The sequence below is a fragment of the Triticum dicoccoides genome, chromosome 2B (genome assembly GCF_002162155.2).
Source record: "Triticum dicoccoides isolate Atlit2015 ecotype Zavitan chromosome 2B, WEW_v2.0, whole genome shotgun sequence".
NCBI classification, from domain to species: Eukaryota; Viridiplantae; Streptophyta; class Magnoliopsida; order Poales; family Poaceae; genus Triticum; species Triticum dicoccoides.
In genome coordinates, this window is record NC_041383.1 from 327,795,484 (window position 1) to 327,820,365 (window position 24,882).

Below are 24,882 nucleotides of genomic sequence, written 5' to 3' on the forward strand. Positions count from 1 at the left end.
AATTATATTATTGGAAGCTCCTTTGACATACGAATTTGAAGGTATGCTTTGTGTAAGTTGCATGTCATATATTATTGCTCTAATGTTTGGTCAAAGTTAGCCTCGAAGAACGCATTAGGACCTATATAGATGGAAGGAGGGAGTAGAAATTCACCCGAGGACACAAATGTGATTTTTCAACCAACTTTGGTGCACGGGAGCATGTGCTTGTAGTTCAAATTTGAATTATGCACATTAAATGACCAAAAACTCAATTAATGTGTAAATAATGCCAAACGAAGCTGGAATAATTCCAAAATTTAACAGGGCACTCATGTAGTTCTATGTTGCCTTTGTAAATAAACTCAAGGGGGACAACGTATATCGTTTCACACTCAAAGGTGGCACGTTCCCTCTCAGAACCACGAGCCTTCTTGAGAGAAGCTTCGGTTTGCAAGAAGCTTATACCAAAATCTGTTCCTATTCGGCCAAATTTTTTACCACAACATGGTAGTACCTTGACATGACATCCATGCCAAGTTTCATGATTTTCAGACGTGTTTGGATTTACAAGAATTTTAAAACCAAGTTTCTCAATGTTCTCGGCCGAGCCACGATACCCAGATGTTTTAATTTTATTCTCATTTCTTGCATGGGACCTAGAAATTCACCCGAGGACACAAATGTGATTTTTCAACCAACTTTGGTGCACGAGAGCATGTGCTTGTAGTTCAAATTTGACTTATGCACATTAAATGAACAGAAACTCAATTAATGTATAAAAAACGACAAATGAACCCGGAATAATTCCAAAATTTAACAGGGCACTAATGTAGTTCTATGTTGCCTTTGTTAAGAAACTCAAGGGAGGGCATCGTATATCGTTTCACACTCAAAGGTGGCACGTTCCCTCTTAGAACCATGAGCTTCCAAATCGGCTCAATCTTTTACCACAACATGTTAGTGCTATGACATGACACCATGCCAAGTTTCATGATTTCTAGGCAAGTTTTGGATTTACATGAATTTAAAATCTAAGTTTCTTGATGTTTTCGGCCGAGTCATGACGCCGAGATGTTTGAATTTCATTCTCATTTCTTCCATGGGACCTAGAAATTCAACCAAGGACACACATGTGATTTTTCAACCCACTTTGGTGCACCGGAGCATGTGCATGCAATTCATATTTAGATTATGCACATTAAAAGTCTAGAAACTCAATTAATGTATAAAAAGGCCAAATGAACCCGAAATAATTCCAAAATTTAACAGGGCACTCATATAGTTCTATGTTGCCTCTGTAAATAAAATCAGGGGGAGGCAGCATCTATCGTTTCGCACACAAAGGTGACACGTTCCCTCTCGGAACCATGAGGCTTGTTGAGAGAATCTCCGGTTTTGCAAGAGGCTTATACCAAAACTTGTCCCAATTCAGCCAAAAATTATACATCTGAAAACAGGGTTTAGTTTATCCCGAACATCTCGCTACCTAGACCAATAATGTACTATGATTTGAATTCAACATAAAATGGATACAAATATTTGAATTGGAGAGCGTATGGTACATGTAGTTCATAGTGAAATATGATTACTGCTATATGCGTGTTTTTTGTTATCAAGATAATATTTAAATTATTGTATAACTTGATAAGAATCGTATTCAAATAAGGAAAATTGATTCAAATTTAGTCCATATGGTAGACGACAATATATATGTTCACATGGTGGAGTAAAATGTTCATATATGATGGAAGATCAAAATGTACGACTACATCAATTATAAACCGCAAGGTCACCTAAAGATATATTCGAATTCAACTTAACGTGGATTCAAAAATTGAAATTCGAGATCATGGCATCTGTAATCATATAAAAAGGGACATTACACTTTCTTTGGTGGGAATTGATTTGTTTTTTGTCGTTGTTGAGGGAAGTGCGAGTCGATTTGGTACTGTGCAGGGTAATCTTGGTCCCCTGATTTTTTTTACATTTTTCTTGTAGTTTTTTCAATGGCATCTATAGCAATATAGTAAAAGGGGACATGACTCTCTTGTGTCTTGTATGAATTGTTTTTTTACACGTTAAGTTTGTTCTGCCGAACAAGGAATCCGCACCTTGTTATCCCGAAATTTTCAAGCTCGAGTATCTTTTGTCTCACCTGCTTTGAAACTCCCGCTTCTTCAACTCGCGCCGCGCCTTGTTATCCTGAAATTTGGACGCGCGCGAGAACTCCCTCCTCATCCGAAATCGCTCCCGCAGCCCAGACACACGAAATCCCCCTTCTATCCCTCAGCCGGAAATGAAGCTCCACGTCGCGGTGTCAAAACCGGTGGGGTTACGCTGGTAACTTACCCTACATTTCAGACAAGCGCGTCCCTAAGCTTGGCTTCCCCTTCCCCCTTCGCCCCCCATTCATACACCGAGGCCGCCAAAACTCGTGAAACCCCATGCTCCTCCGCGGCCTCCCGACCGCCGCCCAGCCGGAGACTCTTCCCCGACTTCGTCATCCACCGCAACAGCTCGCTGTCCATCATCCACTGCACCGGATGAGGATCCGTTGTCGATCTCTCGTCGTCCCGCCGGATCAGCCGCCCCGTCCTCCACCTCCAAGTAGCTGCCCTAACGTTCGCCTCGTCTATCACGCCACCTCAATCCCCACAGCGCCGTCATGACCTGCCCCACCGGAATCGCAACACCCTCACCAATTCCTCCGAAGAAGCTGAGGCAAACTCGGCGCCACCAAGGAGGTTCTGCACTCACCGCTGCATTTTATCTTTTATTCGATCTCACGGGGCTGCCGGTGCTCGATACCGAGCAGACATGGCGTGTCTCCATCGACGGCGCTGTCGCCAGCCACATCATCCACGGTGTCTCTCCCCCATGTTGTTGCTTCCTCAGCGGAGACTTCCACAACGGCACTAGTTGCAGCTGCTCTGGCTCTTGCTCGCGTTGCGGCTCTGTTCTTGTTGTTGGTCGCGCTGTTGCACTGCTCCTGCTTTCGTTCGTGCTGCTGCTCTGCTCTTGCTCTCGCTTGCGCTGCTGCTGCTGCTGCACGACCTCCAGTAGCTACAGGAGTTGCTGCTTTAGCACTCGCTCACGGTGCTACTGCACGACTTGCTCTCTGCTAGTGCATTCCCTGCTCGAGCGTCTGCTGATTTGGATCACTGCTTCTCTGCTACTAGTGCTCAAACGCCCTAAACATCTATTGCTCTGTTACTAGTTCAATCAGTTTCGATAGTAAAATTCAGTTTCGACTATGAATTTCATTTTCTTCAGTTAAGTTTAGAGTGAACAGTACTTACAACATCTGTCGGAGCGGCCATGGCGCGGCTGATGCGTTTTACATCTAGCACTTTTCTGTGATGTATTTTACATCATCTATTGCAGATGATATTACGGTCCCACTTCAGATTAACGTTGTCTGTCTTGTCATGCTTCAGCCTCATCGCCGTACACCTTAGCAGAGATTCTCCAACGACGGAACTGTCCATAACAGCGGAGCAGTACCCTCGGCGTCATTTCCAGAGGCCTTGGATCTTCTTCCCCGCCTCCAACAGTCACACCAGCATCATCACCATCCTCCACGTCCAACCCAATGATGCTGAGGTCCACAAGGCTATGCCAAAGAGGTTGTACACTCGTCGCATCACTTTGTTTCTCCATTCCTCTGTTCTTCCAATTCATGTGAGCCAAACACCCAGGTTGAGTGAAATCCTATGTTTCCAAATGCTCTGTTTTGCACGTGCATTCCTATCCTATTCATGTGTTTTTCCTGTCCCTGCGTTTATAGAATCCTCCAATTCTAAGGAGCTCTTACAGATTTACTTCATTTTCAGATAGGTGTCAGAGAAAACTCTGTGTTATGTCCTGCTCCTGCCGTGCCGTCATCCACCCCAACTGAGGTGCACCATCCACAGAAGTGTTCACTACAGCAGAGATCCCCCCTGCAGACTTTCTTTTGCCACCTCATATCATCTTCCCCGTTGCCGGCAGCCACGCCAACTGCATTACCATCATCGACTGAGAAGATGAACCTGAGGACTACACAGTTCCGGAAGAGAGGTCACAGTCTTTCGTGTTTTCTTACGTTATACATCGGTTATTATTACCTGCTACTTTATCGTTCAATCTTGAGTTTTGAATTACCCATGGGTCTTATATCGAGCCAGCAATGAATAGTATTTGTCTACTATCTGGTTCATCTGGGGTCTTCTATGTGGTTCATGTTGGGTGGGCAACAAACAATAGATGATCCATTGTCTATCTTTTTAAACTGAAGCTATAATCTACCTCCTATCATTAGTTTTGGATCCATCCACTTGTTTGCTACCATCAGTCTTGATTTTTGCATGCACCCCTTAGGCCTTACAAAATCTAACTATTTTTTTATTATGCATGTCAGATATTGTACACAATCGTACTGAACATGTAGAGAAAAAGAGAAGACCATTGCATGTGAATATAATGTCATGCAGACGCCGCTCCATGGTGGGCGAAGTGCCCCCCCCCTCTCCTGCATTTCCAGATTGTATTCCAGAGGAAGATAACTGTTCAGATGGAGATTCAGAAGGAGCTGACCATGCCTGTTTACCAGCTGAGGTGTTTGCTCTAACCTGGCATGCTGATGTTGGTCATATCATGCATATGGCGCCTTGCATTGCTTACATTATACATCTTATATGTCATCAACTTAATTTAGATTTGCTTTGTGTGAATGCCACCTGTTTGGTTTCTATATCGTACTCCCACCATTCCTAAATATTTATCTTTTTAGAGATTTCAACAAGTGACTACATACGGAACAAAATGAGTGAATCTACACTAAAATATGTCTATATACATCCATATGTGGTAGTCCATTTGAAATCTCTAAAAAGACAAATATTTAGGAACGGAGGGAGTATATGGGAATTATGCAATGCCATCTTCTTTAGCCAGACATCATATACGTGAATCATGCAATGCCATCCTGTTTAGCCAGTCATCGTATATGTGAATTGTATTGTTCCATATTTTTTCCGTAATGTATTCCATTTTTCAACAATGTTTATACATTCATCTACTCTTCCTGTGCATCAGCCATTTGAGTCGGTCATGGGAAAATCTGGAGTGAAAACAAGGTCTTTTGAGCAGTCAGTGCTACCTGTCGATGCAGATTTCTTGCTGGTTACAAATAGCTCCTCAGAGGAGGATTCAGAGAGAGATGACCAGTCGTAACCCCCCCTCCCCGAGGTGCATGCTCTAACTTGGCTGAGTTATATTGCTCATATCATGCATATGGTGTCTTGCATTGCCATGCCATCTGCTTAGATTAGACATGCTTTGTGTGAATGCCTCCTGTTTGCTTTCTATATCAGATATGTGAATTATGCAATGCCATGTTTTTCAGCCAGTTATCATATATGTGAATTATGCACCACCATGGAGCCAGACATCATATATGTGAATTATCTCATGCCATGTTTTTTTCATTACGTATTCCATTTGTCGACAATCTGTGTATATTGAACTACTCTTCATGTGTATCAGCCATTTGAGCTGCTTATGGAAAAATCTAGAGTGAAAACAAGGTCTTTAGAGCAGGCAATGGTACCTGTTGAAGCATATATCTTGATGGTTGCAGGGAGGTCCTCAGAGGAGGATTCAAAGACAGATGACCAGTCCAATATCCCACCTGAGGTGTATGCTCTAAGTTGCAATGTTTATATTTCTCATATGATGCATATGGTGTCTTGCATTACTTAGTTTAGATATCATATGCACAATATTGAATTCTATCTGCTTAGTTTAGAGATCATACATGCGAGTGCCAGCTGCTTAGTATATGAATCAATTATGTCAATTATATCATGCCATCCTGTATACTTAGACAACATGTATGTGAATTATTTCATCCCAACCTATTTTAGAAAGACATCATATAGTTTTGTCATGTCATCCTATTTAGGTACTCATCATATGTTGAATTATGCCATTATATCCTGTTAAGTTATCCATCATATATCTAAAGCTATGTCATGCTATCCTGTTTAGTTAGGCATCATATATGTGAAATTGTGTCATGCTGTCCTGTTTGGTTAGACAACATATATGTGAATTACCACATTTGTCTATCATACAATGTCTGTACGTTCAATTTCTTTTCTTGTTGATCAGCCATTTGAATTGGAGGGGGTGATGGCAGTATCTAAGGGAGCAAAAACCCGTTCTTCACAAAAGATTGTGCTACCCGTCGATGCAGATAGAACCATGGTTGTACTGGCCCACAAACTAGCCCCAGCACACATAATCAAGACTCTTCCCGATTGCACACTTACACCGTTGGGCAGAGAACCAGCTACAACCCATCTAACTACAACCCCAGCAGATAGTAACCCACTTATAGTTGACAAAGCACCATGTCCACCATAGAGTACCCCCACACGAGCAGTTTGTAAACCTACTGCAGTGCCCAAAGCACGAAGACCACCACAGGTAACCTAAACTCCGTTTAAAGCAGAAGAGCAACTGTTCTCAAGTCAGATTCTGTAGCTATGGTCCATACTCCTTGGCTGTTGCGTCACTGTATTTACTCATACCAACTACTTTCGAATTTGAAGGATCCAATTCAAACTCCAATGGCGCAACGGGTATGTTTTAAACCTATTTCTTTAACTGGATTGTTGTTCTAACTTCTTGCTCTATGTTGATTTCAGTTTAAGTTGTATAAATAGTTATGTTCTCATGTGATGCACATTACAAGTGCTGCCAATGCTGTGTAGTTTCTCACACTTATATTCTGTCTTTGCTGCTGTGTCTTAAAAATATATGAGTTGAACTGTGTCTCTATCTTGATTAGGGAACATAAAATAGGATGATATGGACAATACAGTGACCATAGTACATGGATATATGTTTGTTTCATGTTGTTATCCTGTCCACCTTACTACTGAACCAGTTTACCAAAATGAGTTTCGTATACTACAAGCTAAACCTGTGATGTGTCTGCTTGTTTCTCTTGTAGTATGCAAACAGAATATTGGAGAAGAGCACCCCACTATGGAATGGTTGAGAAAGTAATGCAGATAAGGTTCAAGATAGTGAGACAACCCTGTTGGTCTCCAAGAAAGGTGATAAAAATGATCTTGTAGACAGTGAGAAAAATCCATAGTCCTGCGTTGATGTAGTGTTCGAATTACTGGCCAGTACCGCTGGCACAAGCTCTTCGAACTCGCTACCTGGATCACTTCGGCTTCTTCAGTCTCAGCTACAAGCTGAAAGGCATCAGTCAGCTGTGTTGCGGCAAGAAGCCGAAGGACTGAGGAAGTCCCTTCAGAATTCAGATGCGTACTTTCTTGTGCAACAGCAAGCGCTGGAGGATTTAAAAGCCAAACAAGAGAAAGTTAATAAGCTTGCTAAGCATCTTGCCAGCATTATGGGTACCCAGGATATTGTTTCTTGAACTCTTCTGAAGTGGTTTCAGTTCTGGACTTGTTTTGCTACGTTGTTTATATGCTGCTTTGTTCCCTATATTTGCACTGGTGGCGAACTTTGATGCCCAGTGGATGTAATGTGTGAAATAGCCGTGATAGCCTAGCATAAGTTGCTTGCTTATTTATTTCCTTGTTGTCTTGTTCATTTGTTTGTTTTTAGTTAGTGCAGTTCTTTTTCGGTTGTTTGCTAGTGGCTGCAATAACCTATTTGTTAAAACTAGGCCACAATAACCATGGGCTAATATTTACTGTAGTGACACTGGGCCTCCTACGGGCCGTAGAAACAGTGGGCCTTCTACGGGCCGTAGAAATAGTAGGCCTTCTACGGGCCATAGAAACAATGGGCCTTCTATGGGCTATAGAAACAGTGGGCCTTCTACGGGTCGTATCATCAATGGGCCTTATACGGGCCGTATGATCGATTGGCCAAACATGGGCCAATAACAGGCCGCATTATGGCCGTAAACGGGCTAGAGTTTGAATTGTCTGTTAAAAGGCCGTATTTGATGACGCTATGAAAATGGCCCAACGTATTAACGGACCACAAACAGGCCGACTATAACCACGGCTAAATTTGGCCCACAAGCAGAAAATGACAGTAACGGGTCGTAACTAAACGAATGCTGGAAATGAGCCCAAGAATAAATGGGCTCTAAGAAGGCCGAAAGATAACATCGGTTGGAAACGGCCCAACGGAATAACGGGCCATTAATGGGTATAAAGTGATACACTGTTCATTACAGGCCAGTTTCACCACGGGCCGTTAATGGGTGTAAAGTGATACACTGTTCATTACGGGCCAGTTTCACCATGGGTCATTAATAGGCCAACAGTTACATAGGGCCTCATATGGGCCGAAAGACGTCATGGGCCATACATGGGCCAGAAGTGAAAATGGGCTGGAATCATCTTGGATGGCCCAGATGACGCTACTGGGCCTAATTCGGATAGGGCGTAACGGGCCTTGGGTTAGCGGGCTGTAAATGGGCTATATGTGAACAGGAGGCTTTCCATGGGCCGGCCTACCACCTTTTGACCAAGTCAAACGGGCCAGCCTTTTCACAGGAATGGGCCTCTGTTGGGCCGTGCCACGTGTAGACGTATCATCGACGCCTTCTGTCAAATGAGTGGATGACATCTGTCCCAACGATGAGCCGACACGTGTCTCCTCCAGCCAATGATGATTTTAAACGTGGAAAATCCCCATTGGTCGGGACTGTTAATGGGTTATTGGATCCAAAACCCGACCCGATAGCTTAACGGCGTTCCGTTACGGTGGATTCCACGTGTCGGTCACCTTTGACGAAAGCACTTCTGTGACGCGCGATATATCGTCATGGAAGTGGACACTTCTGTGATGATAATTTTGGTAATGTCATGGAACACTTCTACGATAGCAAAGGTATGACTATCTTGATTCTGTCATAAAATCGTCATGGATGTACATGCATGACAAAAAACGCAACCTACTGTGACAAACACGTATCATCACCGAAGTGTATTTTTTTGTAATGATGGAGAGCGCCTGGATGACGAAGATGGCCACTGGTGATGATTCCTCCTCCGGCAAGCTGCCAGAACAGGGTCCCAATTGGTTTTTGGTGGCTAAAGAGGCTTGCGGCAGCGGAACTCCTGATCTAGGTTCTGTTCTGAAAGTTTGGGGATATATAAGAGGTGTTGGCGTCGAGAACAAGTCAGGGTGGTCCACGAGGCAGCCACAAGGTCGCGCCCTCCACCCTTGTGGTGGCCTTAAGACTCTTCTGGTCCATCTCCGATGCTCCGTGGGCTTCTTCTGGTCCAAAAATAATCTCCGTAAATTTTTTGGTCATTTGGACTCCATTTAGTATTCCTTTTCTGTAAAACTCAAAAACAAGGAAAAAACAGGAATTGGCACTGGGCTCTAGGTTAATAGGTTAGTCCCCAAAATCATATAAAATAGCATATAAATGCACATAAAACATCCAAAACAGATAATATAATAGTATGGAACAATCACAAATTATAGTTACGTTGGAGACGTATCAAGCATCCCCAAGCTTAATTCCTGCTCGTACTCGAGTAGGTAAATGATAAAAACAGAATTTTTGATGTGGAATTGTCGGTGTACAGAAGTAGGGGTTCTACTTAGCACCCCTCTACCGGTGCACGGGCAGTCAGAGCCATGCCCGAGGCCACACTTGGCAAGGCAAGGGAAGGAGGCCGAGGTCACAAGATGGTCAAAGCAATGCCGACACAGAGACACAAAGAGCAACAGGGCGAGGTGGGTTCCCCTGGCAAGACCCTTGCTGGGCGGCCTCCACAGCCCCGGCAAGGACCTTTCCGGGGCATCTTGCCCAACCCCAATGAGCGCGTCACCCTCAAGCCCAAGGTTTTCGACGACCATGCTGAAACCAAGGCTCGGGAGGCATACAGATCTTTGTGAAGATCATGAACACTCCAAGTCAGATGAGGATTAGAAGACAACAAACCTCGGCGAGATCCTTGTCGAGAAAACCCACAAAGACCTCCGGCAAGATCCTTGCTGGGGACGACCACAACGCCACGGCAAGACCCTTGCCGGGGTCCCGGAAAGGCCCTTGCCGAGGACATCCGCGGTGCCAGAGCCAGGCCCACGCCCGCCAAGTTGCCACAGCCGCTCCCATGCAGCTGCCAGCCCACCAGCTAGGCAGGCACCTGCGTGTCGACGTGAGGCTTCCAAGCCAACTCAGCGCATGCCTATGTTATGGCATGTAAATCTTCGTGAAGGCCCTACCACCACGCCACCTCAGCAGCCTGCCAGCCTACATGGCGCTGACCGCCTCGCTCGCCCTGGCGCATGTCGAAGCAGGGCGGGGCGACGGTAAAGTGAGGGGGACACCTAAGGGGTGCATTAAATGCGTCTTGTCCCGTAATGGCTAAGTGATAAGCTTAGGCACTGTACTTTGATGCCACCTCCTGTGTACCACTATGGCGATCCCCTTGACTATAAAAGGAGGCCCGAGGCATCCAGGAGTGGGATTCGGACCCTTGGACAAGTTACGCTCATCGTAGCTAGCTCAAGAACTCGAAGAACACTCAAATAGACACAAAAGCAGGACTAGGGTATTATGCATCCTTGCGGCCCGAACCTGGGTAAACGACCCGAGTGCTTGTGCTGATTGCTGGTCCCACTCTTCTCACGATCCCATTCCCCGCAACCGTAGTATGGATACTTGTGATCCCATAGGTATCATTTTCACCGACATCTTTGGCGCGCTAGGTAGGGGCGTGCAGTTGTGAGAATATGGTTTAGCAGCTAGTCGAACAACTCTTTGTTGCCATGGCTCCCAAGAGGAAGACAACCACGGTGATCGGTTCATCCGGAACCGGACTGCCTATACTGGTGCGGGCCAGTAGCGGGCCTGTCGCGGAAAGAACCCATGGCGCGACCCGCGAACACCCACAACAACCTGGCAGTCTAGATCTGGCGAGGGCGTCGTTCCTGCGCCAGGCAACGGGCAGCACGCCGCAAACTCCAGAGACGGAGTTGGCCCCCCGCAGGCGGCGCGGGGCCCTCCAAGGGCGTCGTCGTGCCGCTCGACGGCGGAGTGGCGGCCTCGAAGACACCAACACCGGCGCCCATGGCGCGTTCTTCCTAAGTTGTGCGTGATGAGCAGCTCCACCCCGCTGGTGACCCTGGGCGCCGCCCTGGGAAGAGTCCCGCGCATCCTTCGCGGGACGAGGAAGGCCAGCATGCATGGCGAGGTGCTGGTGAAAATGGCAGACACCCACAGGGCCGTGATAGAGCTCCTTCTAACATAGTTAGAAGTCGAAGCGCGTCACGGTCCATGCAGCTTTCGCCACGGCCCACACCAGCAAAAGCTCTGCTGCGCGTGCAGCTGCTCCTCGACTTTCCTCCTGCTGCGGAGAGGCTCGACGAGCGGAGAGCCCCTGTTCGGAACCTCATCGGCATCGCCAACAAAGATGAGCCACGAATAGCGGGGCCCGTAGGCCGTCACTCCGTCGAGCCACTGCATGCCAGCGGTGGAAGGGCTGGGGGAAATGCAGCCATGGTGCACTCTCCTCCCCTAGGCCAGTCACCGCGGGTGTCGATCCATCATGGTGACGCTTGTGATAATATTTCCATAGCATCGTCCGATCCACGGACCCACCGCGATCAGCGTCAAGTTCTTCACGAGAAAGCGCTTGAAGACGCTCGAACCACGATCGAGCGCCGGCATGACGCGCGCCACAAGTCAGATAGGCAGGTAGGGCCCACTATGGAACACCCAGCACCGGGAGGCTACGGTGGCCTACCCTATGAGGTGGGTTGCCCGGCCTTCACCCGTGAGCTGCGGCAGTTCCAGTGGCCCTCCCACCGCACATTCAAGCCCGACGTAGGCGAGAAGTACAACGGCAAGACTCACCCGTCGGAGTTCCTCAGCATCTACACCATTGCGATGCAAGCCGCTAGAGCCCGCGATGACAAGGTGCTTGCCAATTACTTCCCGCTAGCGCCCAAGCCCAATGTTATGTCATGGTTGATGTACTTGCTGGTGGATTCTATTTCTTCTTGGTCGGATCTGGGTCATGAGTTTATCGGTGCCTTCACTGGAGGCCATCAAGCTCATGGCCAGGCCAGCGATTTGCACATCATCCCCCAGAAGGAAGGAGAAAACCTACGCAAGTACATCCAAAGGTTCAGCAGAGTGCATTACAACATCCCAGACGTTCATCCCACTGCCATGATTAGTGCATTCCATCAGATTGTGCGCAGCCGCAAGATGCGTGAGGAGATGGCGATGAAAAAGGTCAAGGATGTGGCCGAACTTTAAGTCCTGGCCGACAGGTGCGCTCGGGCTGAAGACAGGAGGAAGTACCCCGGCGAAGACGTCGGTGCGGAAACCAACTACACAAACGGTGACACCGCTGCCCTGACAAAGAAGGGCCGGCATCGTAACAGAAAGCGCAAGGGCAAGACTGTGCTTGCCGTTGAGTGATCCGACGACACCGGCACTACCAAGAAGGCCAAGGCAAGCGACCCCGGCAAGGAGGTTGCCAGGTGTGCCGCTTGCCGGGCCTTGGCGCCTGCTGACAAGCCAGGAGGGTCCTACAAGCAGTATTGCAAGATCCACCACACCAAAGGCCACGTCCTCCAGAACTGCCAACAAGTTGAGCTGCTCGCTGAGAAGCAGAAGGCTGAATATGAGAGGCGGGACAAGGAGATGGGTCAAGATGGTGCCGAAGGGTCCAACAAGAAGCATAGCGGCAAAAGAGGCCGCTGCGGCAAGGATAACCAGCAAGAGAGGTCCGCCCGGGGCCGCGACAAGAAACATGAAGACGATGATCATGACGAGGACGATGAGTCCGGCGACCATGAGTTTCAGAAAGCTACGGAGGCCATGTGCGTCGACGGTGGCGCCTCGCTGCACACCTCTCACCGCCAACTCAAGTAGTGGGCGCGTGAGATCGCAGCGGTAGAGCCATCACTCGATGCATGGAAGCCACTGAAGTGGTCCGACACGCCTATCATCTTTGACACCGAGGATCACCCTGATCGCACAACTGCGGTCGGGTGTTTGCCGTAGTTGGTTTCACCAACGATCTGCAACCTCAAGGTGACGAAGATGCTAGTTGACGGCGGGGCCGGTCTGTCAGGACCCCGACTCGATGTCACATCGATCTAGCCGGTAACACCTCATATCACTTTGCGGCCTCACGCACGGTATCCCCACGGGTGTCGTCTTACCTTTGCCCGGGACCGTTTGCGCCTTTTGTCTCACGTATATGATAGTGTCGCTAGCATCCATATGATAAGGAGCCCGGGCTGACATGACTAGTCGTAAACCCAAAGTGGCACAGACTTACAGGAACAGGCATCCATGACCCAGCTTCGAACGTGTCGGTCATCAGCAAGTGGGTCCGGGCTGTAGCACTGGGCTAGCAGGACTCCGGTAAACCGGGCTGTAGCGGGCTAATAGGACTCCGGTACTCAAAGCGTGACATTTCCCCGAAGGGACAGACATAGGAACGAAGAAGGACACATGCCGGCCAGCCTAAGTGTTCCAGAGCAGTAGCAAGCTACCATGGCTCAGCGGTAACACTAGGAGACATTTCCCGGTAAGAGAGGCTACTAAAGATAAACAACTAGATAGTCAGATCCCACACATACCAAGCATTTCAATCATACACACAATATGCTCGATATGTGCAAATACAACGAAGCATCACAACATGACTCTACGATACAAGTACTTTATTTAAGGCTCAGGGAGCCATACATAACATACACAAAGGTACGGGTCTCACGACCCAACATTCAAGTCATACAGTCATACAAACCAGCAGCGGAAGTAACTAGTCTGAGTACAGTCAACTAGTAAAATAAAAGAGGCTTGGAAAGCCTAACTATACTACGTGGTCCTTCACAAGCTCAGGGTCACCACCTGGGTCTTTAGCCTACTCGTTGATGTCAACGTCTACATAGAACCCATCAGAAGGGGTTGCAGCGTCTTCTGTAAAAATGTAAATTATAGCAACATGAGTACAAAGGTACTCAGCAAGACTTACATCAGATCCTACATACATGCATATTATCAAGAAGGGTTGGTGGAGTTATTGCAGCAAGCCAGCTTTGACTCTTGGCTAGACTATCCTACGATACTTTGACTTGAAATGGTTTTGCGCACACGAGTCCACTACTCACCACTTGAATACACTACCGAGGATCCACCTCCGTCTCCCTACGGATGAGCCATCCTCGGCACTCACACTTATCTTGAGGCTTTTAGTAGTTTCCATTTACTTGTCTATGAACTGTATAGGCAACCAAGTAGTCCTTTACCGCGGACGCGGCTATTCGAATAGATCATGTTAACCCTGCAGGGGTGTACTTCTTCATACATGTTTCCACCACTTAGCGTCTGCACACGACATGTGCTCGGCAGACTTCAAGCGAAAGCCGACGTGGGTGTAGACCACGACCTACCTAAACACTTAAGCCTCTAGCCCAGGTTTATCGCCTATCCAGGTTCCATCCGCAGGGAGTCCGGCCGAGGTTTCCCATACGGCCCCGAACGATGTGAACAGGGTTCCCGAGATACCTAACGAGTATTCGGTACACCCGGCCACGTACCTACCGCATCATAGCCCACCCCTACGGTCAGCGCTGTCCACGGCCTCCAGTAGGCTACAAACACCAGAAACTACTTGCAACTCCTGGACAGAGAGCTAGGGTGAATAAGAAGTCGAGCGGGGTCATATTTCAGGGCCCAATGCATGGTAGTAACTGTATCTTAAATCACACATACAGATCTCAGTGCTTAAGGTCGGCTTCAATGAAACAACCCACCATGTACTCCTACATGGCCTCTCATCGATACCTTTACCAAATCGTGTTCACCACACCACTCTCATTATCGACATAATCATTTCACTCTAGCCCATCCCCCGGATGAACCAGACCTGACCCGACTCTAAGCATAGCAGGCATAGCAAGGTAGGAACAACACATACATATGGCTCAATCAACTCCTACACATGCTAGTGGGTTTCATCTAGTTACTGTGGCAATGACAGGTCATGCAGAGGAAATGGGTTCAACTACCATAGCACACAGCAGTTTGAAACGCGTTGTCTTAATGCAGTAAAAGAGAGCAGGAGCGAGAACATGGGATTGTATCGATATGATCAAATGGTTGGTTGCTTGCCTGATGGTTCGATGCACTGATACGGTTCTTCGTTAGGGTAATCACGGTACTCCTCGGAGGCAGAACCTGTCGCAAAGGACACCGATACACAACCATCACCAAACAATGTGCAACAATATGATGCATGCATGAAACATGGCAATATGAGTGTGTTGGGCTAATGCAACTAAAACCAGAAGGGTTTGAACCAATTTGAATCAAAGATTCAAATTTCAAACTCAAACATGGCCTTTTAAAGTGCTTTTCCTTGTTCAGTTAAAAACATCAATTTAACTTGTTCGATCATGCATGAAAATAGTACAGATGGATAGATTGGATTTTTCTGATCATTTTTCATATATAATTTGTCTGATTTGGAGTTACAGAATAAAAGTTATGAATTTTTGAAGTTTAAATAATATTTTGGAATTTCCTGATTTAAATTAAATCCAGAAATATATATATTGCGCCAGCATGACGTCAGCATGACGTCAGTGGTCAACTGCGGCTGGCTGGGGTCAAACCTGACATGTGGGGTCCACACGTCAGTGACAGGGGGGTTTAACAGGGTTAATTTAATCCTAATTAGGAATTAGTGGCGCTGGGGCCCACTGGTCAGTGTCAGGGGGGTAGTTAGTTTAACTAATTCGGTTAGTGCTAATCCTAATTAGCTAACAGGGCTGGGCCCACCTGTCATGGACACAGGGGGGTTCCTGCCGTGGTCAAGGTGGGTCAAACCCACCGGCGACATGACGCCGGCGAGGCCCGAGACGGCGGCGCGATACGGAAACGCGCTACAGGGCACGGGCGAGGCCGTGCTTGGGCTCGTTGGAGAGCCCTTGCTCCCGCGCGTCGAACGGTGGTGGTGGCCGTGCCTGAGGTGGCCGGTACCGACGACGGCGAGCTCGTGAGCGGCGGCCGGAGTTCGGGTGCGGTCGGGATCGGCGCTGCTGCTCGCAAGCGAGGGAGATGAGGCGCTGGAGGGGCTCTATGGGTCCTTACGGACTTGTTGGACTCGCCGGGGTGACCAAATGGTCACCGGAGCTGCGTCGACGGCGAGCTCGGCGACGGCGGAGGTTCGGCCGTGGTGGGAAACGGGGTTACGGTGCGGGAACGAGGGGGAAAAGAGGGGGAAACGGTGGCGGAGCTCACCGCGGTTGCAGTGGGCGTCGAAGCGGGCTCGGGGACGCGCTGGAGACGGCGAATCGACGGCGATGGTGGTCGGAGCCCGAGGAGGAAGACGATGGCGTGGAGGTGATGCAGAGCTTCCCGAGGGGCTTGGCTTGGTGGGGAGGAAGAGGGGGTCGCGGCGGAGCTCCTGAGCTCAGCGGAGGGGCGAGGGGTGGCCGGTGACGGCTGCTATGGCGAACGGCGGCGAGGGGTGCGTTCGGACACGGGAGAGAGAGAGCGAGGGAGAGGAGAGGAAGAACCGGGGAGAGTGAGAGAGAGCAGGGGAGGGCGTGGCATCGTCCGGGGCATCGAGGGCGACGAGAAGGGCGCCAGGCAGGCAGGGAGGGAGGTGGCGTGGCGCGGTGGCGCGCGCGCGCGCCGGGCACACTCCCCTCCCTCTGTCGAGGATGAAGACGACAGAGGGGGGAGACGGGCTGGGCCGCCTGCTGGCTGGGCCGGCCAGCTGGCTGGGCTGCACAGGGAGGAGCCCCAGGTAAGCTTCTCCCTTTTATTTATTTCTGTTTTCTAATTTCTGACATTTGTTTTGATTTAAATAAAATATTAAATCATTTTATTATCTTATGCCAATTTTTGCAGGAGCTAGATATATTATTCCAGAGCTCCCCAACAGGTGGCATAATTTTTGGACATATATTAATGTATATAACTAATATATTTCCAATGCAAATAGTTATGCATTAATTCCAAATGCCCAAAATAAATACCTATGAGCTCTTAAAAATATTGGTTTGATTTTTATCTCTGTCCAATATTTTCAGAGAGCACCATGAGCCTTTTCTTGGACCCTTTTGGAGAAATTTTTATTTGGGTCATTTTCAAAAATGATTCTGAGGGTTTCACAAATCCCCATTTCAAATTAAATGGAATTTTAAACATGATGCACACACTCTGATGCATGACTAGCTAGGGTGTGACAACTCACCCCCACTCAAAAGAATCTCGTCCCGAGATTTGGGTTCCTCCGGGAAGAAGGCGGGATACTCGAGTCGAAGACGATCCTCCCTTTCCCAAGTTGCTTCATCCTCAGAATGGTGCGACCATTGTACTTTGAGAAACTTGATATTATGACGTCGAGTGGTACGTTCGGCCTGATCGAGAATACGAATGGGGTACTCTCGATATGTAAGATTATCTTGGAGATCAAGCGTTTCGTGGTCCACTCCACGGATAGGATCCGAGAAGCAACGCCTGAGTTGAGAAACGTGGAAGACATCGTGGACTCTGGAGAGGTGCGGAGGTAGTTCCAACTGGTAGGCAACTTCTCCTCGTTTGGCGAGAATGCGAAAAGGTCCAATGTAACGAGGGGCCAATTTTCCTTTGATACCGAAACGATGGGTTCCCTTCAGAGGGGTGACCCGAAGATAAGCCTTCTCGTCAACCTCGAAAGTCATAGCCTTATGTTTTCGGTCATATTGACTCTTTTGACGAGATTGGGCTGTTCTCAACTTTTCACGAACGATACGAACTTGTTCTTCTGCTTCCTGAATCATGTCCGGGCCAAAGAATTGTCTTTTCCCGGTTTCTGACCAGTTAAGGGGTGTTCGACACCGTCGTCCATAGAGAACTTCAAAAGGGGCTTTACCCAAGCTAGATTGATAGCTGTTGTTGTAAGCGAATTCGGCAAATGGAAGGCACTTCTCCCAGTCCATTCCGAATGAGATAACAGAGGCTCGAAGCATGTCTTCTAGAATCTGGTTGACGCGTTCCACTTGACCACTCGACTGAGGGTGGAAGGCGGTGCTAAAGGAGAGACGGGTCCCCATAGCATTTTGGAAGCTTTCCCAAAATCGAGAGGTGAAAAGACTTCCTCGATCCGAGTTAATTTCCAAAGGAATACCATGGAGAGACACTATCCGGGAGATGTATAAGTCTGCCAGCTGACTAGCGGTTATACTCTCACGAACAGGTAAGAAATGGGCTACTTTGGAAAGACGATCGACAACGACGAAAATAGCATTATTCCCTCTCTTGGTCCTGGGAAAACCGGTAATGAAATCCATACCAATTTTATCCCATTTCCATTCGGGAATAGCTAAGGGTTGAAGGGTGCCAGCAGGCCGTTGATGCTCTGCTTTTACACGACGACAGACGTCGCAATTTGCAATATACTGAGCAATTTCTCTCTTCATCCTAGTCCACCAGAACCTCTGGCGTAGGTCCTGATACATCTTAGTACTACCGGGATGAATGGAGAGAGGAGACTCATGAGCTTCCTTAAGGATCAACTGCCGTAGATGCTGGTTCTTGGGAACCACTAGACGGTTCTCAAAGTACACAACACCATGATCATTTGTGGAGAAACAACTAGCACCTCCGCTAGCAATGTTTTCTTTGATTTTAGATATTCCCTTATCTCGCTTTTGGGCAGCGATGATTTGATCCGTAAGAGTAGGTTTTGCCACCATGGTGGAAAGAAAACCTTGAGGAACAATGTGAAGGTTAAGCTTCCGAAATTCCTCATGGAGAAGCGGTTGACTTTGTTGTAATATCAGGTTGTTACAATAGGATTTACGACTTAGCGCATCAGCCATGACGTTGGCTTTCCCTGGGGTGTAGGTTATTCCTAAGTCGAAGTCTGTGATCAACTCAACCCAACGTCTTTGCCCGAGATTCAAATCCGGTTGGGTGAAAATGTACTTTAGACTTTGGTGATCAGTGAATATTTCACAACGATTACCGAGGAGGTAATGTCGCCAGGTCTTAAGTGCATAGACTACGGCTGCAAGCTCTAGATCATGAGTAGGATAATTCTCCTCATGTGGGTGCAATTGCCGTGAAGCGTAGGCAATTACGTGTCGATCTTGCATGAGAATGCAACCTAGTCCTTGTCGCGAGGCGTCGCAGTAGATAACAAAGTCCTTGGAGAAGTCTGGCGGTACCAGTACGGGAGCAGAGGTCAGGCGTCTTTTCAGTTCCTGAAAGCTGTGCTCACATTGTGGAGTCCATTCGAACTTCTTATCTTTCTTGAGGAGTTTGGTTAGAGGTTTAGCAACCTTGGAGAAGTTCTCGACAAAGCGACGACAATAGCTCGCTAAGCCCAGAAAACTCCGAACTTGCTTGACCGATTCAGGTGGAGTCCAATTAAGGACGGCTTGAACTCGCTCAGGGTTAACAGCAATACCTTTACCAGATATTACATGACCCAGATAGGTCACTTCTGACAACCAGAATTCACATTTAGAAAATTTGGCATAAAGGCGATGCTCTCGAAGTTTCTTCAACACTAGCCTTAGATGTTCAGCATGTTCTTCCTCGTTCTTGGAGTAGATGAGTATATCATCGAGATAAACTACGACGAATTTATCCAAATACTCCATGAAGATTGAGTTCATTAACCGAGAAAAGGTGGCTGGAGCGTTGGTTAATCCGAAGGACATGACGGTGTACTCGTATTGGCCATAACGAGTAACAAAGGCTGTTTTAGGAATGTCCCCGTTTCTAATTTTGATTTGATGGTAGCCCAACCTCAAATCCATCTTGGAGAAGACTGAGGATCCAGCGAGCTGATCATACAGGTCGTTGATCCTGGGAAGCGGATATTTGTTCTTGATTGTGACCAAATTGACAGGTCGGTAATCTACAACCATCCGGTCCGTACCATCCTTCTTCTTGACGAATAGGACGGGGCAAGCCCACGGAGATGAGCTAGGTCGGATGAAACCCTTTTTCAAGGACTCATCGAGTTGTTTCTTAAGCTCGGCTAGATCTAGTGGTGCCATCTTATAAGGTCTTCTAGCAATCGGAACGGTTCCTGGGATGAGGTCTATTACGAACTCAACATCCCTGTCAGGTGGAACACCTGGCAATTCCTCTGGGAAGACATCCGGGAAGTCACGGACTACCGGAACGTCCTCAAGGTCTGGCAAAGGGCTGGCGTTAAGAGAATATAATTGTCGCTTGGCTATTCGGTTCAAGACATTGACTATCTTCCCCGAAGGATGGGTGAGTTGAACAGTCCTAGAGAAGCAATCAATTTGGGCATGATGAGCCGACATCCAGTCCATACCCAGAATGATATTAATATCTGAAGATTTAAGGGCTATCAACGATGCAGGAAAAACAAGTCTGTCGACTTGGATTTCATTTCCATAACTTACCCTAGAGGTCTGCCATCTAGACCCGGGAGTAGAAATTTCCATAGTGGATGGCATGTCACAGAATGCAGTGTTATGCAAACGAGCATAGTTCTCGGATATAAATGAATGAGAGGCTCCTGTATCGAAAAGAACAGATGCCGGGTGGCAATTAACAAGGAGCGTACCGAGAACGACGTTGGGATCCTCTTGAGCTTCTTCGGCAGAGATACAGTTGACATGGCCACGTGAGGCGGTGGCCGGCTTGGCGTGGAACACTTTCCCTGTCGGCTTGCCACGGCCAACAGCTTTAGCAGATTGGTTGGGGTTGGTCTGGGGACACTCATGCATATAGTGGCCAGATTCCCCACACTTGAAACAAGTCACGGAACTGGTACGTGGACGAGCATTGTTGGTTGGACCCCCATAGGGCTTGGCCGGTGCAGACTGTTGAACAGGGCGAGGCGCCTGGAAAGATGGCCTCGGTGTGAACCTGGGTGGCAGGGCGGTGTTGGGCACCCACACGCGGCGCTTCTGAGGACCAGCACCGGATGAGGAACCCATGTCACGGCCATGCTTGCGTGTTGCGTCATAGTCAGTCTGACCAGTTTCAGCACTGATGGCCTTGTTGACAAGTTTCTGAAAAGATGTGCACTCATGCAGACGGAGGTCACGGCGAAGCTCAGGACTAAGGCCCTTACGGAACCTTGCTTGCTTCTTGGCATCAGTAGACACTTCCTCAGTTGCATATCGTGCGAGGTTACCAAACTCCCTGCTGTAAACATCCACAGAAAGTCGGCCTTGGGTGAAACTACAAAATTCCTCACGTTTACGGTCCATGAGACCCTCCGGAATGTGATGTTCACGGAAAGCCTCACTGAATTCAGCCCAAGTAGTGACATGGCCCGCTGGGCGCATAGCTCCATAATTCTCCCACCATAGACTGGCGGGGCCTTCAAGATGATATGCAGCAAAGGTGACCTTGTCAGCCTCCGCTACCAGCGCGGAACGCAGTTTGTGAGAGATGCTGCGAAGCCAGTCATCAGCGTCGAGAGGCTCGACGGAGTGGTGGAACGTGGGTGGATGTAATTTGATAAAATCACTGAGTGACACCACGTTAGTCCTTTGATGGTGTGCCATGTTCTGTTCAATACGCTCCAACAAACGGTTGGTCTCCCGCTTGTTTCTCTCAGCTTCCATCATAACCTCGGCTAGGGAAGGAGGATGAGGCAGATTTGCATCCCTGACTTCACTGCCTTCGGCCTGCTCTTGAGGAGCGGGGTTAGTGCGCGTGTTGACCATCCTAGGTAAACAAGACAATGATTTAGTCAGGATGATAAAATTCCGACATAGGATATAAAATGTAAGGAATAACTTGAAATGCAAGATGATCATCCGTATGACATGGTAAATACAGAAACTGCTTCTTTATTCCATCGTCATACACACCATACAGGGTTTAGTACAAGACCAAACAAAGTACTATTACGGTGAAAAGAGGATTACATCTCATCGGAGGCATTCCAAGCTCCTATACATTATTTTTCTACTCCTTCGGAAAGAGTACAAACTAGGTCATATCCCACGAGTCACGCGGGACGATAGACGACACAGCTAGTGCGAACTAGTGATACTACCACTAACTCAGACCGATCCGTAGTAGTCCTCGTAGAAGTCACCTCCATAGCCTGGAAGCTCAACATGATCATCCGGAAACAGACGATGTCGCGGAGCTTGTGGACCATAGGGGCTAGGATGAGGTGTTGGACCAACAGACGGTGGCCTGCGGGGACCGCGAGGTGGGGTGATGCCTCCTACATCACGCCAACCCATCACGTCTGGCAGAGCAGATCTCACAGGATAGAGATCGCGCATATCTGAATATCCAGCTTGCACCGCCGGTGCAAACCGAGTCAATGTGGCCCAGTGGTCAGCACGGGTATTGAAGAGCTCTAACCTCAAGGCCCGATTTTCACGGTCCTTATCCTCGAGCATCTCAGCAGTGGTGCGAGTCCGTGAATCCTCCTGGGTGGGGTCAGCATAGATAGCCTGGAGATACCCTTGTGCTCCCGGAAGTGATCCTGGCATATACCGGAAATCAGAGTCCCGAAATAGACCAGATCTGACTCGCATGATGGTCATCATAGAGTAGGCGGCGTCCTGCACAGCCATCTCAATAGTAACCCCGAGTCCATAGGAGCAGTGAAGGGGCTCGGTGGATCCAGGATAAGATGGAAATATCCTGACAGTGCAGAGATACTGGCTTTGATTGAAGTCCCGAAATTGCTCTTCGACCGTGTACTCAGGATACCAGCGGTATCTAGCCTCAGTCATTACCCTGACCAACTTGGCAGTATGGCCGGGTACATCTAGGCATCGAGTCAGGCGAACCACTTGATTGAGGTCGCGAGTGGCCGTCTGAAAGCACAATCATAATGCAAAGGCATTAGAATTTCTAGCAAAATTTCGGCAGCATAACAGCTGTAAATGCTCAAGAAGGATTTTGAGACATTTGACAAAGGATTTCATACACACTCAACATCATCATATCAAATTCTGAGTCCATCCTAGCAACATAATATGGTAGAAGAACTGAACTAGGCTTGTAACCATCAAACTTATAAGGTACTACTGATTAGTAACACGTGATCCTGATAGAGAGAATAGATCCTAATTCCTTAACCCCCGGTGGAAGAATGGACTGACTCAGATCAGAATGTCATTACATAAAGGAGTAAAAAGAGCCTTACGTCCCAACCCACAAACAATTCCCCTACATATAACTAAAGAATTTCTAGACTCAACATCGACCAGTTTGGCTTGGAGAACCTACAGGCAGTCCGGCTCTGATGCCAACGCTGTCAGGACCCCGACTCGATGTCACATCGATCTAGCCGGTAACACCTCATATCACTTTGCGGCCTCACGCACGGTATCCCCACGGGTGTCGCCTTACCTTTGCCCGGGACCGTTTGCGCCTTTTGGCTCACGTATATGATAGTGTCGCTAGCATCCATATGATAAGGAGCCCGGGCTGACATGACTAGTCGTAAACCCAAAGTGGCACAGACTTACAGGAACAGGCATCCATGACCTAGCTTCGAACGTGTCGGTCATCAGCAAGTGGGTCCGGGCTGTAGCACTGGGCTAGCAGGACTCCGGTAAACCGGGCTGTAGCGGGCTAATAGGACTCCGGTACTCAAAGCGTGACATTTCCCCAAAGGGGCAGACACAGGAACGAAGAAGGACACATGCCGGCCAGCCTAAGTGTTCCAGAGCAGTAGCAAGCTACCATGGCTCAGCGGTAACACTAGGAGACATTTCCCGGTAAGAGAGGCTACTAAAGATAAACAACTAGATAGTCAGATCCCACACATACCAAGCATTTCAATCATACACACAATATGCTCGATATGTGCAAATACAACGAAGCATCACAACATGACTCTACGATACAAGTACTTTATTTAAGGCTCAGGGAGCCATACATAACATACACAAAGGTACGGGTCTCACGACCCAACATTCAAGTCATACAGTCATACAAACCAGCAGCGGAAGTAACTAGTCTGAGTACAGACAACTAGTAAAATAAAAGAGGCTTGGAAAGCCTAACTATACTACGTGGTCCTTCACAAGCTCAGGGTCACCACCTGGGTCTTTAGCCTACTCGTTGATGTCAACGTCTACATAGAACCCATCAGAAGGGGTTGCAGCGTCTTCTGTAAAATGTAAATTATAGCAACATGAGTACAAAGGTACTCAGCAAGACTTACATCAGATCCTACATACATGCATATTATCAAGAAGGGTTGGTGGAGTTATTGCAGCAAGCCAGCTTTGACTCTTGGCTAGACTATCCTACGATACTTTGACTTGAAATGGTTTTGCGCACACGAGTCCACTACTCACCACTTCAATACACTACCGAGGATCCACCTTCGTCTCCCTACGGATGAGCCATCCTCGGCACTCACACTTATCTTGAGGCTTTTAGTAGTTTCCATTTACTTGTCTATGAACTGTATAGGCAACCAAGTAGTCCTTTACCGCGGACGCGGCTATTCGAATAGATCATGTTAACCCTGCAGGGGTGTACTTCTTCATACATGTTTCCACCACTTAGCGTCTGCACACGACATGTGCTCGGCAGACTTCAAGCGAAAGCCGACGTGGGTGTAGACCACGACCTACCTAAACACTTAAGCCTCTAGCCCAGGTTTATCGCCTATCCAGGTTCCATCCGCAGGGAGTCCGGTCGAGGTTTCCCATACGGCCCCGAACGATGTGAACAGGGTTCCCGAGATACCTAACGGGTATTCGGTACACCCGGCCACGTACCTACCGCATCACAGCCCACCCCTACGGTCGGCGCTGTCCACGGCCTCCAGTAGGCTACAAACACCAGAAACTACTTGCAACTCCTGGACAGAGAGCTAGGGTGAATAAGAAGTCGAGCGGGGTCATATTTCAGGGCCCAATGCATGGTAGTAACTGTATCTTAAATCACACATACAGATC